Source organism: Centrocercus urophasianus, unplaced genomic scaffold, assembly GCF_019232065.1.
Source record: "Centrocercus urophasianus isolate 14NV4802_14NV808 unplaced genomic scaffold, USGS_Curo_1.0 seq_21, whole genome shotgun sequence".
NCBI classification, from domain to species: Eukaryota; Metazoa; Chordata; class Aves; order Galliformes; family Phasianidae; genus Centrocercus; species Centrocercus urophasianus.
In genome coordinates this window covers 19,298,571-19,318,581 of record NW_024884767.1, presented here as the reverse complement: position 1 = coordinate 19,318,581, position 20,011 = coordinate 19,298,571, and positions in this window count along the sequence as shown.

Below are 20,011 nucleotides of genomic sequence, written 5' to 3'. Positions count from 1 at the left end.
ATTATAGCATAGTTTCTGTGATGTTCCTGCACAGGGGAAAGCTAGTTGCAAAAAATACTGATTTTTAAAAATTCCTGAAGAGGTTGCAATATTTCTATTATTCTATATTAATATTCTATACTTCTATTTTGCAATTATGGGATCTGCTGTTGCAGTGACAAAACAGAAAGATCAGAGCCAAAGTCCAAGACAGAAAAATGCCTACCAGTACTCTACTACTCTTCCACTGTGATTACTTTTTCAGTGCAAGGATGTTTGTTTAAGCCATGTGTTCTTATTTTTAGGCCAATGGTATTTCTGAACATGTATTGGTAACAAATAAATTTGGTAACAAATCTGCTTATCAGATTTTTACCAAGAAAACAAGGCAACTGCTGCTTGCAGTCATGTTTGTAAGCACAGCACACTGATGATACCTATACAAAAGCTTAAACAGAAATAGAATCTTTTGCCATTATTTTTCTAGGCATTATTTTTCAGGTAAAGAATTATTCATATTACCTGAACTGCCTGTGACTTGAGGTCCTCCTGGAAACATATTCAGTTTGGGATTTATCATATTTGCAACCTGTTCTTGAGAGATTTTCCAATTTTATCAGTTGAAACTGGGACCTGAGTTCTATTTGTCTTTTATTTATATGTCAGTTTATCCTAATTTTACTGTAGCTCTTTCATCAGTGTCATAATCAGTGGCATACTGGAAACAGATCTACAGTGCTCAGCATATATCTAATCTGTTCATATCTCCTAAGGATACATTTTCCTAAAGAGACATTTTTTTTTTTTTTAAGTACTGACTCTTCTCTCTGTCTATATCAGAACCCTATCAAATAAAATTTTCTCAGGTAGTTGGAAGAGCTGTAGAAGATTTGTGCTTTTTTATATGTCAAAATGGTGGTAAAAGAAAGATAATATAAATCACTTCCAGTCGTAGTGCTAGTTAACAGCAAAACTTGTAAGTGATGCTGGAAAGTGTTTCAGAGTGCTAATAACTTCACAGTTATTTTTATGTCTTATGATCAAACGAAGAACTTTTGTTAGTATGTAAAAATTTCACAGTTTTTCCATTTTATCTAAATATTAGCAATAAGACGGAGAGCACAGGAATAGGAGATAATTTTTTTTTTTTTCTTCCCTGGGAAATATGGTTTTAAGTAATTCTAAGATTATCTAAGAAAAAAATAATGTATGAGAAAGACGATTGTTCATTCAGTCTTCTGAAAGCACCTAATTCAAAATCCTAAATGATGATATTTCCACAAAAAATTTCTATTTGTATTTTGGGTGATAGCTGGGGTCGTATTAATGGGATGACAGTAATAAATGCTTTTTGATTTGTGTTATTTTCTTTGTTGAATTTAACATCATTATTTTAAAAAGTTTGGAATTCATTCTACTGATAATTTGTTTAACATGCTTTTCATAGAATCACTGAATCGTAGAATGGCCCTGGTTGGAAGGGACCCCAGTGGTCCTAAAGTTCCATCCCTCCTGCCACAGGCAAGGCTACTGACCTCCAGATCTGGCACTAGATCAGGCTGCCCAGCGTCCCATCCAACCTGCTGTTGAATACCTCCAGGGACAGAGCATCCATAACCTCTTTGGGCAGCCTGTTCCAGCACCTCACCACTCTCTCTGTGAAGAACTTCCTCCTGACATTCAATCTAAACGTTCCCTCCTTGAGCTTAAAACCATTCTCCTTTGTTCTATCAACATCTACTCAAGTAAAACGTTGATTCCTCTCCTTTATATAATCCTCTTTTAAATATGAGGATTATCATTTTGATAAGACTTATTGTATGCTATTTAATTTTCTCTTGTTAAAATTTCCACAAAAAGCAAATTTAAATGGAAAGATTAAACTCGAATGTGTTGAAACAAGATTAAATTGAAATAGATGGTTCTGTCAGATGGATGTTATTCCTGTGAACAAAAAAAATGCTGGCTGTGTAGAGATCCGAAGAACTTCAGGACCACAAAAAATGAATAACTATCAAATATAAGGAAAGTTTAGAAAGACAGTGACACTTGCAGGGGTTACAAGTAGAAAAACTATGTCAAGATACTTATTAACATAACCAAAGGACTAACCCCAGGTACTTTCCATTCTTCCTTTTCAGAAAAGATGTCACACCTTAGAGGAATAAGTCTTTCATTATACCTTTGTAGATATGTACTATTACGTACTATTTTTGTACACTGAGAATGAATTACAGTGTTCACTTGCCTCTGACTGAGAGTGTGGCTTTTTTTTTTGGCCAGTGTCTCTCCTTACATCCAGTCAGACTTATCTTATGAAACACTGGACATAACCTAACTCTATTGTTTGAATTTGGTTGGCAGATATATATGATGTAAGAAACAATTATTATTCTCATGGGATGATAATCTTAACCAAGTGCATAGCAATCTTTTAAAAACATTTTTATTTGTTACATCTCAGCCTGCCCACCTTGCGCATTCAGATTTTCTACAGAAATTAAACATGGCAGGGCAAGACAGAGTCAGTCATGAGTGAACTGTGTTTTAGGACCTGCTGAATGTAGTAGACAGGTAGCTGTAATGTCAAGAAAATTTATAATTTCCTTTTTCCTACTAGATGTTAGCATTGCAATTGACTGTGGTAGATAAACAAGTAAGAAAATGTTAGGTTTTACCAGTGGATTGATTTTTTGGTAAAGGTGATTACTCCTAAATTAAAACATCGTATTCATTAGCAAACAAATAAATAGTTCTTCTTTGCCAAAGAAAATCTTTTGTTTGTTGTATTTTCTTCTAACCACCAAAATGTTATCATTTTCCTATCATCATAATATTATCATTTTAATTTGTTCCATTTCACTTCAACTAAAAAAAAACTTGGAAACTCTAAGAATATGTTATTTATTTTCAATAACTCTTGTGCTTTATTTCTACAGTAATAGACACTTACATTAAACATTTTTTTGCCATGAATGTATTTATTAGTTGAACAATTCTTTTAAGTGCCAGTGCTGTTTGCAAATGATATACTTCCAAAGGTAAAAAGGCATATTCTTTTAAACTTTTCACAGCCTGTTTTTTTTTTAGTCTAATACTAGATAAACTTTCAAACATAAAAATTCAAAATAGAAATAACTTAGAATATAAGCAAGCCCAGGAAACTGGCTGTTTTCAAACTCATAAATATTGTAGTTCATATTCAATAAGAGATAAGAAATCATTTTTGAAGAAGACTTTCAGTTTTTGATGAGCAACAATAACTCCTCAGTAGTCTGATTCAAGAATAAAAGATCACTTGGAAATAGAGATGATCCCAAATAAAATTAAATGATGATTTAGTGACCTCCCCTCCAGCAGCTGGTATATTAAGTGCCCATGACTAATAAATGTTTTCTTATTTTGTAACAAGTTTTTTTCAATAAGGACTTTGACAGGTTTTTGTTGGTTTGTTTGCTTGCTTTGTTCTGCTTTTTTTTTTCTTAATTTTCTATTTTGAAACATACATTTTCTATGCATTCTTCAAAACAAAATAAATTAACTTGCTTTGGATGAAAAGTAAGGAATCTTTAAGACAACATCCATAACTTCAACAGCTATGACAGATTGCATATTTTTTGTGGATGATTTAACTTGTTTCTCTTGTCACTGCAGTTATGTGAAGTGCCTTATCAACAATTTGCATTTTATTACATAAAGTACAAGATAATGAAATGATGATTATATATATATTTTTCATGTCCTGCAGCACATTTTTCTGTATGATGAGGGAAGCAGAAATCATAATTTCACTGTCTGATAGAGGCTAAATTTTCTTTCTTTTCTTATCTTTTATTGTTAGGCTGTAGAAACCCAGCTGAAATTCTGATTTCCATTACTTGTTTTACCCCAAACAGAGCCCTTAAACTCTATTTAAAACTTCTTTTACTTTTGTGAGAACCCTTCTTTGTTTTCTGACTCAAAGCTTGCTCCCTAAGGTATTTCTTGTGATTAGACTCTAATTGATTCATTGAGGAGGAAGTGATTAGTGCTACTGTGTGACAATCAACATCACTTTATGGACATTTAAAAGCACCTTCCTCCATAGCTACTTGCCTCTAATAGAGTGCTCAGGAGTGTTTACTGGCAGGAGATCTGGCCTGTGACTAAACAGCTCCAGCTTGGTATGGCAAAACTGGGGATTGATACCATCGTGTTCTGTGAAAAGCAGGATGCAGGTGGGTATCCCTGCTCTCTCTTATCTGCTCTCAAGGCCCAGAAGATGGGAACAAAGGAGCTGCTGCTGAGATCTCAGAGCCAGAAGTTGCCACTCCAAGGAGAGCTGAGTCAATCACTTTGGATTTGAGCTGTCACTCCAAAGACAGCTGACGACCACTTTGGACTTATAAATAAGTTGGTGCTACCACTGAAAAGTCATCGTCATCAATGGAACAACAACACCTGATGACCCACCACTATTGAAGATCAATGACTCAACTACGAAGCAACCTGGATGGTGGTGACTATCTCCCTCTTGCTTCCTACAAAGACTCCTTGCTTTTATTTCCTATCTTTTCTGTCGCCTTTCTCCGCTTCCCTATTACCCTAACTCATAACAGTGTCCATCCTTCCCTTCCCCATCTCCCTGATTAAGATATGTAATAAACTGGTTGAACCAACATTTGAACTGTTGTTTCTTAATCTCATGCTGGGCATACAAATATCAAAGACCCTCCTCTCCCTCCTATAAATTGAAGCGAGAGAACTTTACAAATACATTATTGATTAAAATAACAAATCCAGTTGCTATTTTTCCATTCCTACTGATTTTCAATTAAATAAGCAACGCTGCCATTTTGTTTTCTAGGTAGAGTAATGAGATGGACAAGTAGGAGGCATCTTCTATCTTCCAGCACATGAAGTGACTGTGGAGCTGTACTGCAACAGAGAAACTGCTGTAGCTCCCTCAGTTTTTGCACCCGTGATGGGAAAGGACTGATTTGAAATCTTTAGTGCTGTTTGCAATATTTTATAGTAGGAATGTATATGATGGCACATTGTCTTGCCACTGGCTACACCTGCTTGCAGTGAAATTTGTGTTAATACAGCAAGGCAGAATGTTATTTTCAATTTTTAAAATCCACCCAACAAGAAGTATGTTCAGATTATAGACTCTATCTTGTTACCCTATGTATGGAAACAAGTTCAGACAAATTAAAATGAATTTGTCACACGTATGGCAGAAAAGATAGTCAGGTGAGACATGACTGTGTAGATAAATTTGAGCAGTGCTAACAACCTTTGCAGCAAGTTATTTTTCATCTGCTTGCCATACTTTGTTACATTCTATTTGAATATGCTAAAAGTCACTGTAGAACTGACGAGAACTACAGTGACAAAAGCTGTTGCTACCAACTTACTATAATATGCAGAACCATTTCTTTTTCATCACAAGGCCCTCAAAAAAATCCTAATAAGAATTTATCCAGAGAATGTAGACTGTTTCTACAAGTCTGCTGTAATCTGGATAAAAGGAAATCAAGCAAAGAAAAAACCAAGCCCACGTTAGTAACTAAGACTTGTGCATATAGTTATTAAGTTCTGTTCATAAAAGTATAGTAAATGCATTGTATTTTTACTGGTGTATCCCAAGATCTTGTTGAAAAGCTAGCTGACAGTCATCTATAATTTTTTCTTAATGCTAAGAAACTAGTTTACTTGTTCATATTTTGGCTACTGTTTGAGGAAATTATATAATGATTAGATATAACAGCAAAAAATATGATAATATGAAAATAGGATAAAAAATAGTTATTTTATATAATGTGTAGTGTAAATTACATATTATATATGAGTCACATAATAATAGGTCAAAACCCACATGTCTTATTTTAGTGTCAACTCCATTTTAAGTGAGCATGTTATCTGTACAAGAAAACTGAAGAAAGCCTATAATCATGCATTAGTCTTTTTAAATTTTTGACTGTTGTGAGTAACTGAGATGTTCTAATATAAGTGGGGAAAAGAAATATAGATATAATTTTAACATAGAAATATTAGGTTTCTGTCTGGTGCTTTACATTATGTAGACTGAGATATAGTTCTTGTAGCAATCAGATTTATCTTGAAAAAATTCTTTAACAATAGCTGTTTTCTTCATGAAGAATTTAACAGTGAAGTAGAAAATGGAGATGAAAAAGATGACAAACATTTGCTCTAAGGTGAATTATATGTTTATATTCTATTAGCATAAGATATGGGGCTCTAAATTCCTTTGGCTCTGAGCCTCCAGGACAAAGAACAATTTCACACTTTGGCATGTACCTGAATTCAAGTTCTTTTGTCTTCTAGATTAAGGATTTTAGAAATCTGCTAGAGGTCCAACTCCTAAGTTTCTTTTAGTCATATCGTAGAATCATAAAATGGTTTGGGTTGGAAGGGGCACTAAAGATCATGCAGTTCCAATCTGCTGCCTTGGGCAGGGCTGCCCATTAGCTCATCTGCCTGGGACCCCATCCAACCTGCCCTTGAGCACCTCCAGCAATGGGGTACCACTGCTTCTCTGGGCAGCTATGCCAGGGCCTCTCTGCCCTCTGAGTAAAGAATTTATTTCCTAGCACCTAACCTAAATCTCTCCTTTTTTAGTTTAAAACCATTCCCCCTGTCATGTCACTATCAGACTGCATAAAAAAGTTGATCTCCTTCCCGTTTGTAAGCTGCCATCAAATACCTGAAGGCTTCAATAAGGTCTCCCTGAAGCTTTCTCCTTTCCAAGCTGAACAAGACCAGCTCTCTCAGCCTGTCTTCATAGGAGAGTGCTCCAGCAGCCTAATAATCTTCATGGCCCACTCCAGTTAAAATCATGACAGTGAAGGAGGAGAAGAGAGAGCTAGGAAAATCATTGTGCTTATAAGGTTCTGCTCTTACATGCACTCTGGTGTCATCTGGTCACGTACTCATACCTGGAATACGCTAAGCTTTTGTGAGACGTGGTATAATAGTAGCCTCTCAAGGGACTGAGAGGAGCTAGAGATTTCTGCATTATAAAACTTACCCGGCAAAGCAGAAATGGCTTTGATTACAATATATCGGATTGTTCAGATTTACAGATATGGGCATTGTTTGAGGCTTTCTGATCATCTCCAGTTAGAAACAGATTTTGCATCTGAAATTATTGTTATTTGTCTAGCATAGATTTTGATAAATAATACTTTAATATTTTTCTTTACTGAAAATGAAACATAACACTGTTTACTTTGCTGAACAAACAGCATTGGTGTAGAAAAGATTTAGTCCCAGAAAAATGTTTATACATTGTGAAATCCACATTATGGTGTATATTAACAACAAAATTACACAGTGTCTTCACTAACCTACAGTTATACTTCAATGCTGTGAATTTTCTTGAGGATTGTCTATTCAATTTGAAACTTATGGCTAACTGAAACTGAAAAGAGCCTGACAGAGTTAAGGGAAATTGGTACGTAAAAGCTTTGTTATCTTTGTAAATAATATGCTGCTTAAATATTCCAGCCACGTGTCCTGACACACTCTTTTGACCTACACATGTGGGTTTCATTCCCATTTTACAGAAGCTGCAACACTGCAACAGTGCTAGTTATTTCCTGTTCTACAGTCAATCATGTATATTGTTCATTGTTGATCTAGTTAGTGGAGATTCCTTATATATAGAATTAATTAATTAATTAATCCTTAATCAGATTAAGGATTAATCTGATAATTCTTATGTGGAATTACTTGCTGAAGTTTCAGATAAGTGTAGATTGAATTTAATAATTTTTTTTTCCATAAAAATTCCTTTTTGTTTGTTTCATAGGTGTTTTTTTTTACGTATGAGTGTATATACTTATATCATATGTATTGTACCTGATTATACAGATATATACAAAGAGTAACTGTTTATTTTTATACACAGTTATATATATTTAATGTACATTTTATATTATATGTTATACAGCTTACATATTTTTAGTGTGTATAACGTATGACATTTTGATCAGTGAAGTAATAACATATTGGAGTACTCGAAAGCAATGTCACTGCTAAATCAAAATATAATTATAGTTGAAAAATAGGCAGTAATTTCACTTTTTAAATACCATTTTTGTATAAATAAAGATCCCTATTCTAAAAAATGCTGTCCAATGGTATGTTGCTATATTGAGTCTGTCAACTCATCTCTCTGACTTCGTATGTTCCTGAAATTCAGAATACAGTCAAGTTTTTCTATTATGTAATGATTGCTTTCATATTGCACTGATGCTTTACTGAGAAAAGCTCAGTAAGAAAGCAAAGTATTGATAGAACTTTTGAATTTGTCATCAGTACAAAGCTCTTCATTAATAGCAATATGGGAAATGACACGTAATTAAGTAATGTTGAAGTAGAAAGACCACAGTAATAGCTGCTATTGATTTTCTTAAATGCATTTATTTTTCTAGTTCAAATGGAAGGAAAAAGATGGTTTAACCAGGAGTTCATCTGAGTAGAAAAAATGTGGAAAAAGAATTACTATAATGCCTACATCAGCCTAGTGAGTTCAGCTGAGAAGTGGGAAGTAAGGGTGTTCACTTTCTACCTTTGTGTATTTTTTCAAGGGAAACTGTGAGAATCCTTCTTTGTTCTTTGGCTCAAAGCTTGCTTCCTGAGGTATTTCTTGTGATAAGACTCTGAGTGATTTGTTGAGGAGGCAACTAATGTGTGCTAACTGTGTGACAATGGATATCACTTTGGGAATATTTGAAAGCCCCTTCCCCCAGAGCTGCTTGCTCTGTAGAAGAGCGGATGAGAGTGCTCAGGAGTGTTCACTGGCGGAAGATCTGGCCTGCAACTAAACAGCTCCAGCTAGGTGTGGGAAAATTGGGGAACGATACCATCGTGTTCTGTGAGAAACAGGATGCAGATGGGCACCCCTGCTCCCTCTTATCTGCTGGCAAGGCCTGGAAGATGGGAACAAAGGAGTTTCTGCTGAGATCCCAGAGCCAGAAGCTGCCACTCAAAGGAGAGCTGACTCAACCACTTTGGATTTGAGCTGTCACTCCAAAGACAGCTGACGACCACTCTGAAAGCATTGAAAAGGGGCCATCATCGCCATGGTCCTCGTCGTGCTTCGTCGTTGCTCTCAACAGGACAACTCTGCCTGACGACCCACCGCTACTGAACCTCGCTGGATCCATGGTGGTGACTATCTCCCTCTTGCTGCCTATAAAGACCCCTTGCTTCTTCTTTTCTATCTTTTCTATCGCCCTCCTTCCCTTCCCCATTACCCTAATTCTTAATAGCGTCCATCCTCCCTTCCCCATTTCCCTGATTAAGATTTGTAATAAACTGGTTGGACCAACATTTGAACCATTGCTTCTTAATCTCACGCCGGGTATATAGATAATAAAAGAACCTCCTCTCCCTCCTATAAATTGGAGCTAGACAGAAGGTCACCATTAAATACTCATGTGTCACAAAAGTTCCTCCCCTTTCATAGCTGACAATGAGAGATCGTTAAATTGACATGACTAATGAAAACTTATTAAAGTAATCTATCTAAACACACTATTTAGATTTTGGTAAAAAAAAAAAATAGTCAAACTGATGGATTTTTTTCTTTTTTATTTTACAGATATACTTTTTTTTCAGTAGCTGGGGAACAAAGCTTACATTTCATGTTGCAAAAGCTCATAATACTGCACTGCTTTTTAATGTCTGTTATAATAAAAAGTGTTCACTTTTTGTAGGCTAACAGATATATTTAAGGTTGCCTTTTTTTGCCTGCATTTTTCACATGTTTTTCTGAGCTCTGTTATAAATAAATAAATGGAATAAATAAATAAAAATAAATGGAAGCCACACTGGAACTTGTGAGAATTTTTATAGCATTCAAAAATAACAATTCCCTCCCTTTCCAACCATCTCCCTTGATCTCGTTTTTGTTATTGTTAATTATGTAATAATTATTCTTCCTCCTCTCCCTTACATTCACTTGCACATGGAAAATACATACTTTCTACTTCTGGCTCCTTGCATCTAGTACTATATCAGAGCACCTTTAGGGAAACAAACACAAACAAAAAACCTGTATCTCAGGTAAAACAAATTTAAGAACACTATGTTCTTAAATTACATAGCATACAATTTTTTTTTAATGTTTTCACTCAGAACAGTAATTTCAGGAATAACTATGATGTGAGATTTCTCAAATAAAAATATATAGCAGTTTTTCAGAAACCTTCCTCTCCATTCCCTTTATGAACAGTAAGAGGTTAAGTTCAAAGGATCTTTTATGTCTTCAATGTGTACCTCCGTTCTTGTGCCATAGAATTATTTCATGCTTCTTCCTATCTGATGCTTCCTTTCTTCTATCCATCTTTTTTTTCTATCATAATAATTTATTTTTCCCTCTCCACACTTCTGTAGTAATAAATAAATTTAATTTGTTAAAGTAGGATCCCACCATGATAAACGTATTACTTTTAGTACAAAAAAAGCTAAGAGTTTTCTTATATCCACTCAACTGTATATAAAAACCAAGTATGGGATTCTGATGTCTCACATCAGATGTTAGCTTCTGGAAATATGGCAGCATTACAGGTTCATATTTCATAGTTTTTATGGGAACTTCTCCCATAGCCTAATTCTAAATTCTTCTAACTTTGTATAATTCTTATTGAAAATCCAAGAAGTTATGTCAGAAAAAAAATCCTCAGTTAAGAACAAGAAAATTGTTGATGGTTGGCACATAAGTGTGATGGATGACATTGTCTATGTTCAAGAATTTGGGTAATTCAGCTAAAAGTTTCCTAAGTAAGGTCAACTTTAAAATTTATTTGTAGGGGAATGACAAAAAATAAAAAATAAAATAAAAATTATACTCTAACTATTGTTATCCAAGTCTGTTTTTGTGTCTGTTATAATAAAAAGAGTTTATATAACACAAATAAACAAACCACAGTGTAAGTGACCAAATAAAAAAGTAGACCTGGACACACTCCAAAAGTAGGCATATGAGAATCCAACGAGGTTTAACAAGGCCAACTTCAATTTGCACTTGGGTCAAAGCAATCCCAGATATGAGTACAGACTGGAAGAACCGGAGAGCAGCTTGGAGTAGAAGGACTTAGGGGTGCTGGTGAATGAAAAGCTGGACATGATGAAGCAATGTACTCTTGCAGCCTGAAAGGTCAGTAGTATCCTGAACTGCATCAACAGATGGGTGGCCAGTGGGGAGAATGAGGGGATTATCACCTTCTACTTGGTCCTCATGAGGCCCCATCTGCAGTGCTGTGTCCAAGGCTGGAGCTCCCAGTACAGGTAGGATATGGAGCTGTTGGAGTGGGTTCAGAGGAGGGCTATGAAGATGGAGAACCTCTACTACGAAGATAGGCTGAGGGAGTTGGTCTTGTTTATCTTGGAGAAGAGAGGGGAGACATCACTGTGGCCTTTCAATACTTGAGGGAAGGTTATAAACAGGAATGGGACTGACTTTTTAAATGGTTAGATAGTGATAGGACAAACTCAAAGTGCATAGATTCAAGCTTAGAGAGAGATTTAGGTTAGATATAGGGAAAAACTATTTTTCAGTGAGGGTTGTGAGGCACTGAAACAGGTTGCCTAGTGATGTGGTTGATGCCCTGACCCTGAAGACTTTCAAGGTGAGGCTGGATAGGGCCCTGGGCAAGCTGATCTAGCTGTGGTGTCCCTGTTCATTGCAGGGAAGTTGGACTAGAAATCCTTTCCAACTCTAAGGATTCCATGATTCTGTTCTATGACAAGGGGAAATAGTTTAAAGCACTAAGGTAAAAGAGGATTGATTTAAGTTAGATATTAGAAAATAAAGTCTTTACTCTGAGAGCAGTGAGGCACTGGCACAGGCTGCCCAGAGAAGATGTGGATGCCCTTGGGAGTATTCAAAATCAGGTTGGATGGGGCCCTGGGCAGCCTGAGCTGGTGGATGGCAGTTCTGCCCATGACAGAGGGGTTAGAAATAGATAAATAGTACTCTCCAACATAACCCATAATATGATTCTATGATATTCTGAAATGTGATATTCTACATTTTCATTTGAAACACTCATGGAATCACAAGAGGAATTTACATCTAATATTTGAGTTAGCAGGCTAAGTATGCCATCTTCCACCAACATTTGCAATCTCATTTCAGATTTCAGCAGGACAAATAAATGGACTTTTCCACATGTCACTAAGACCCTGACAACTGGAAGAGGTACACTTAAGGAACTTCTAATGCCATTTTCCACAAAATACATAGATAAATTCTCTTTATTTCTCTTTATTCTGTTCCATATCAAAGAGATGGAATAACTCGGTCAGAGAATAAATTTTGATACAGACAATTGCAATTCTTATAATGAAAGGAAATGAAGGGGAGAGAATTAAGAGGAAGAGGAAGAGGAAGAGGAAAAAGGGAAGGGGAAAGGGGGGAGGGGAGGAGAGGGAAGTAGAGTGGAGGGGAGGGGATGGGAGAGGAGAGGATGGGAAGAAGGGAAAGGAAGGGAAGGGAAGGGAAGGGAAGGGAGAAGATATTTTACACTGCTAAAAAATAAGATAATAAACTAATAAGTAGAAATAATGTTTGGTATGCTATTTAATAGAGGTATTGAATTTATGATGCTTTCTTTGTGTCTAGTTAGCTGGTCTTAAAAGTAAAAGGATACAATTGTAAGCACATGGAAAATCTTTATAGTTATTAAATAATCGTAATCAGAATATAAATAACAAGTGAATAATTTACTCAGAATATCTACTTCTATGCCCGGACAAAACCTATGGTAGAAGATGTGGAATAAAAATTCTGGATAAGCAGATCTTCAGCTACATTTCTGCAAATGCTCATGTATGGGACATTTTTGTTTTCACAGTTTAGTGAAAGAAAATATTTACAAACTTCAAAATGGAAAATCTATTCTTAGCTGGAAGACATAAAAAGCAAGCTGAGAGCAGAGCTGTAAGATAACTGCTGCTGTTAAATTTCTTAGTGAGCAATTGTTGCAAGCATATAGATATATGCAATAAATGGGACAATATTTTACTGGAGATCGTCTCTTTTAAAGTAGACAAGCTCAGACGTTTAAGATTAATTCAATTAGGGCAATAAAACTTTCATAAATACACATATACATGATACACATCTCTCTCTCCACATGACAGAATAAAATAATCTATTAACATTTGAAAGAACTGTTCAAATGGGCATCAGTGGTCATAAGTATAGAAATCAAAGTACCAATTTCTGTGATCTAGCGTACGAATCATTGGAGCTTTGGAACATTAAGATACCTTTCTGACATTTGTCCAGGTCTGGCATTTGAGATGACAGATATAATGTTGATTCAGTTGCTGCATTAACATCTCATGAAAAATAATCTGTTAATATTTCAAAAAGAAGACGAAGTTTCTTGCTTTGACAGCAAGTGTCACGTAGAGGAAAGAGGAATAAATTCTCTAGAAAATACTACAAACATATGTTTATGACTGTGGATTTAGATATAATGAAATAATTTGTGCCCATTCTTACTTGATTTCACCAAATGACATTTTCAAATGGTACAGATAAATATGAAACTGAAGGTCAGACTGAAAATTAGTTTAAAAACTTCCAATGAATAAAAAACAAATCAGATTTTTTTCTGTATTTCCATCAAGTATTCTGCTCTGGACAACATTCATTGTCATCTTTCACAGAATACCAGCACAGCTTGTAATAGGATTAAAATATTATTAAAATTAATTTCAGAGAGACATTCCTGTACTTAAAAGGGGCCTATAAAAAACAAGGGGAGACATTTTACAGGGAATAAAAAGATAGGGCAAAGAGTAATGGTTTTAGATTAAAAGAAGGTAGACTTAGTTTAGTTTTAAGGAAAAAATTACTTCCTATGAGGCACTGGAACAGGTTGCCCAGAGAAGGTATGGCTGCCCCATTCCTGGAACTATTCAAGGGCAGGCTGGATGGGGCTTTGAGCAACCTGGCCTAATGGAAGGTGTTCCCACTCATAGATAGGGATTGCAATTAGACTATTTTTAAAATTCATTCCAAACCAAACTATTCTGTGATTCTATGATTGTTCAACAGAATAATTATAATTATAGTGTTACATAGCAGCAAACAGTTTCTGATGAATTGAGTAATCTGCAGTGTGTTCACTTGATATACCAGACAAGCCTTTAGACTGTAATAATACTCAACATTATACTGTTAAAAATACTGTGTACTCTCAGTAGAGGTGTCTAACTTCACCTATGGCTGCATTTACAGAGTGTTAACTCAGTAAAATTAGACTCTGATTTCAGAGTTCAAAATAAATTATTGCCATAATATCCGTATGACAGTTCTACTGTAGTCTATGTTTTCTTTTTGTTTTGTCACAATTCTTCTTTTCAAGCATGTGTAAACCTCCAGCAAAGAAAAACTACCAGAACACACGTTCTTTCTTCACAGCCATCAACAATATCTATGAATACTTTCATGAGTATTTTAGGAAGGTGAGAGTAGCATTTCTACAGCAACAGACGTTTTATCTGCTCATTAACTGAAGTATCAGTTTGACAATTATCTTTCCAACTATAGTCCAACACTTTGAGAATGCTTCAGAATATACTAACTGACAGTAAGACATTTGCTTTTTAACTTTTAGTAGTTTTTCCTGAACAGAATTCCCATATCAGTTACAATGTTCTCCAGTTTTTGTTCACCGACTCACCCTGTTCCAGATAAAGATTTCTGCACGACAGTGAAATATTTTGACAGGCTGTTTTCACTTAGTAAAAAGTACATATTCAATGGCAACAATTGTCATTGTTTTATTCAATTACAGCCAAATTGTTAATGTCACATTTACAAATGTAGAATATTTTTAACATTCCTTCACATCATTTCTTTTCTCTCTGAAATTTTCATGTGTTCAGGAAGTGTTGAATATTGATGAAGAAGGATTTACAGAAAAACAATTTCAGGTTATTCAAACCTAAGCTGTCTGTAAGTAAATTATTCTAGTGTCTATTTTGAAAATTAATTATTCAAATTTCTGAGGAGTTTTGTAGTAATTTAAAATCATTTAAACAATTACGAAAAATGATAAAAAAGGGACATGATTAGTGGTCATGTGCTGACAGTTGGACTAGGTGAACTCAGAGGGCTTTTTCAACCTTAATGTTTCTATGATTCTATAGAATACGTGCAATAATACTTTTGATTTTGCTCCCTACTTAAGCACTTATGCCATCAGAGTGTGCTATGTGTTTTCTTACATTATTCATTTCCACTCAGTAATTTCTCTTCTGGCTCAGTATTCTTGCTTATGGATCCTAAAGATAACCCAGAAAGAGTTTGTCTTTCTTCCTTTCACCTGTGAACGGTGAATTGATTTACTGTAAAATTCAGGCTGTCAGCCATGATCTATTAGGGGCTCTACTCTCAGCTCACAGCTGCTCAGGCACACATTAGTGCAGAGAGAAGCCCATCACTTAGGAACACTAAACAGCTGAATTCTTAAGTTTAAAAAACAGGAAAAGCAGGGAGGGAATGAAAGTAGTCAGCATCCACTGTAGTGATTACTGCAAAACTGGTTGTAGCCAAATTGATCATTACAAAATCAGTGACTTCCCTTTCCAGTTAACAACAATTACGTATAGACTTTCAATAAATAAATAATAGGAAAATATTCCAGAACAAAGAAATCCTGGAAAAGATTTTTTCGGTTTCATCAACTGTAAGATCTGTGCCTACATGCGCCTTTGATTTCCACTGACAGTCCAAGGTAACTGCTTCCAAGGTAAATAACTTTTTTTTTTTTTTTTTTTTTTTTTTTTTTTTTTAAAAAAAAGGGAAATTTTTTCTACTGTTTAGTAAATGGAAAAATAATTTTGAGATCATAATTTGCAGCGTAAGTATACAGTTGTGAAATTGTGAAATGGAAGTTATCTGTAGCTTTGTATTAGAGTAATTCAGTTCTGGACTCCAGAAAAAAAAACACAGGGATCTCTTGGAAAGAGTCCAGCAGAGGGCCACAGAGATGGTGAAGGGCCTGGAGCATCTCCCCTATGAGGAAAGGCTGAGTGAACTGGGTCTGTTCAGCCTTGAGAAAAGAAGACTGAGAGGGGACCTGATCCAGGTCTATAAATATCTAAGGTGTGGGGGGCAGAATGGCGAGGCCGGACTCTTTTCAGTGGTGAGTGGAGACAGGACAAGGGGAAATGGCTGGAAACTGCAGCACAGGAAGTTCTGCACAAATGTGTGCAAGAACTTCTTTACAGTGAGGTGACGGAGCACTGGAACAGGCTGCCCAGGGAGGTGGTGGAGTCTCCTTCTCTGGAGATGTTCAAGTCTCGCCTGGATGCCGACCTGTGTGACCTGCTGTAGGGAACCTGCTTTGGCAGGGGGGTTGGACTCGATGATCTCTGGAGGTCCCTTCCAACCCCTATGATTCTGTGATTCTGTGATTGATTCTGTGATTCTGTGAACAGGGTTGCAGAAAGTGGAAGAACTGAAATAGCTGAGAAAAACTGTGCAGGTGACAACACTCTTTTGCAAAGATGTATATGTTAATTTTTCAGATATCATTTGGCTTTCTCTCACATGTGCTTGAAGTAATATTAGAAGAGCAAGGAAAAATCTGAATTACATATGAGGGCTGCCCCAAAAGTAATGGCTCATACCTTATGATGTTGCCCCATGACATCATAGATGGATGCTGGCGGTGCTTCTCAGTGGTATGTAGTGATAGGACAAGGAGTAATGGCCTAAATTTTGAACGTAGGTGGTTCCGTGCAACCATGTAGAACTTCTTTATGGTAAGAGTGACAGAGCACTGGAACAGGTTGCCCAGAGAGATTTAGGAGTCTCTTTTTATGGAGATATTCAAGACCCATCTTGACACCTACTTGTTTCACCTACTAAAGGATACCTGCTTTAGCAATGGGGTTGGACTTGATCATCTCCTCGGTCTCTTCCAATCCCTGCAATTCTGTGATTCTGTATGGCAGTAGAAGTGGTATCTACATTTTGTTACCACATGACATGAAAGCAGAGGGGCAGTCTGACAAAACAATACCTGACATGGAAGTGCATAAGAAGCGAAGATGTGTCATTGAATTCCTCCATGTGGAAAAAATTGCACCCACTGACATTCATCAGCACTTGCTAAACATTTATGGGTGTTCTGGATGGTTATACACAGCTGTCACACCACAGAAGGACGAGTGTCTAAATGAGCTCAGTCATGTGAATCAGCTAATAGTAATGACTGTGTTAAAAAACAGTGTTTTCTAGCAGAGAATTTGCTCAATCAAATAGTGTTAATGAGCTCTTTGCATCTGTTGTAGTTTCCATGGAAGTAAATAGGAGGCATTACTTTAAGAGCAACCTACCTACAATGCACCTATAGACTAATAATGGAAACAGTAATAACATTTCCAAAGACCAATAATTATCTTACAAACATTCTGATATATCATCAGTAGTTGTGAGATTGTATTGATCACTTTTTTTTTCTTAATAATCTGAAGAAACACCGTAAAAATTTGCAAATGTTTCCTCCAAAATATTCTTTGCTATTCCTTTAGCAGTCTTTACAGTAAATGGAACTTGATGATGGTACTCCTCCTGGTATAGTGGAAGAACATTTTAACTCCTATTATGAAAAAAATAGACTGTTTTAAACCACAGTGTAATTATAGAAGAGGGACAGAAAGGACAGAACTGACATCTCTGCATATTCTCCAGGGTTTGAGAGCTGCATTCATAGGGAATAATATTTAAGCAAATAAGCTTTCCCATCCTAGCACATATTTGTTACAAAAGCAGAATTAGTACTTCAGCCTAAAAGCCAATAATCTCTACATTCATCATGTGAAGCATATGTTTTCCTATCTCTTGCATGTTGACCAGAGAACTTCAATCAATAGGTTTAAACTTCTGTCCTTCTGACAGATTCAAGAAATGTAAATACATGAAATCTAGATATTCTTTCATATTTTTTCCAGAAAAAAAAAAAAGAAAAAAAAGAAAAAAAGAAAAAAAGGCTGTTTTATGAATAAGAAGAGCTTTTCAATTGAAGAATGTTATACTTCCCCACATCTACTTTATGGGGTTTTTGGATACAGTTTACAGTTCATAATGTTCTATGATGGGTGACATACAAAAATGAGCATATGTACTTGCTCCTCTCTATTTCCATCTATAGGGAATCTAAGAGAAAGATAGATACACCAAGTAAGAAAATCTCTATCTAGATCAAGGGTTTGATCCTGACTGTCCTACATCCCGTCCTTTCCACTTTCCCCAAACATATTTGAAACTTGAACAGAAATGGAAGAATCTGTGGGATATCTCATGCTTGCTAAACAGGCTTTTATTTTTTTTTAAGTTTTATAAAAAACAGTTTTTAAAATGTTCAGCTGGGTTGTGCATATCTGATGCAAATGCTTACCTTTCAGACTTGAAGCATAAGATGGAAACATATTCTATATTATTAAGACTTTTTTTTCCCTAAGTGCCTCTGTGTGAGACATGATGTTACCAGAATTTTTTGTTAAGGAAGTTTAAAAAATCACAAAGCTCAGATGGCCTTAAACTTAGCTTTTCATCAATTCTTTTTTTTCTCAGTCGATACTTAGCAATTTTGTAGATTATGCGTTATATTACCTCTTCACTTGGCAGTATTTCTCCACAAAACTTATCTGTCTTGGTCATCACAGAATATTGTTCCTGCTGATTTTTGGAATTATTCAAGTTAAGATTGAAAAGAACTGGAAATTGTCAGGAAAGGAAATCATGAAGACTTGAATACTTAGTAATTACCATGTAAATCTTCATTAGGCTTCCATCGCTCCTATGCTGAGAAATATAAGCTGGACTAAATATGGGAAAAAGTTTCTGCCAGAACTAGTTATATTATTGCTTGATCTCTTTCATTTTAAAGAATATCTTTATTTCTTTATTTTGTAATTTTTAAAGGGTTTTTTTTTTTTTTTTTTTCCCCAGCATCATATATTTACATATATCATATATTTACAAGGTAGAAGAAAAATGAAAAAGAGAATAGAAGCATTGTGTTGACATTTTCCCCAGTTTAGCATTTACCTAAGCAATTTAATTCAAAACATACTTCTTTTAGTTCTGCAATTGAACTTAATGAGATTTCATTTATTTTTTTCTCGCAATCAAAAATTATTTAGTCATAATCAGAGTAAAATTTATTTGCTTGGATCAAGTAATGTGAAATGTTTTTAAACACAAATTCCATTTTTTTTTTATTCTAAAAAAATAAACTTTCAATTTCTTTGATAAAAATTCCTGTCATTGATTTAAACTGTCCAGATCTAATGGAATTCTCAGCAATAGTGATTATTAGATTTTTCTACTGTACAAACGAAAAAAAAAAATAGAATTAAAGCATTCTCCATTTTGATTAAAAGTTGTCATGGAAAAAAATAGATTAAATGATACTTGATTACTTTAGAATTATACAAATATATTTCCCTGAGAGAGAGTTTTCTTTGAAGTAGATAAAGGGGCTTTGAAGAGTAAGAATCCCCAGGAGTACTCTTTCAAGTCTTTACGTTCACACTGAGAAAATGTGAAGATTAAAATCTGCAGACTAGGATCTTTTCCTTGATGACTTTATATTCCCATTTACTGAAAGTATCTTGCAGAATTTGAGGTTAAATAAATAACTCTTTTTATATCTTCTGAGGAACAGCATCTGACCCATTTATTCAAACTGAGTTGCTTTTGAACAATATTTAAATAATATTTTAATTCATTTCCTTGGGTCGATGAGATGATATTATTGGAAAAGATTTTAAAAAGATCTATACAAAGCCCCCAGCATTTTTAGCAGTGACAGAACATTTTTGCCTCTATAAGTAAGTGTGGATCCTTTCATACCCACAATGGCAGTTTTTATAATGTCACAATTATTATAAGTACCAATCGCTGAACTTGTCACTCTGCTCACCATAAAAAATAAATGAGAATTATAGATTAGCTTCCAGCAGACTGAAAATGTTCAAAAGTTACCAT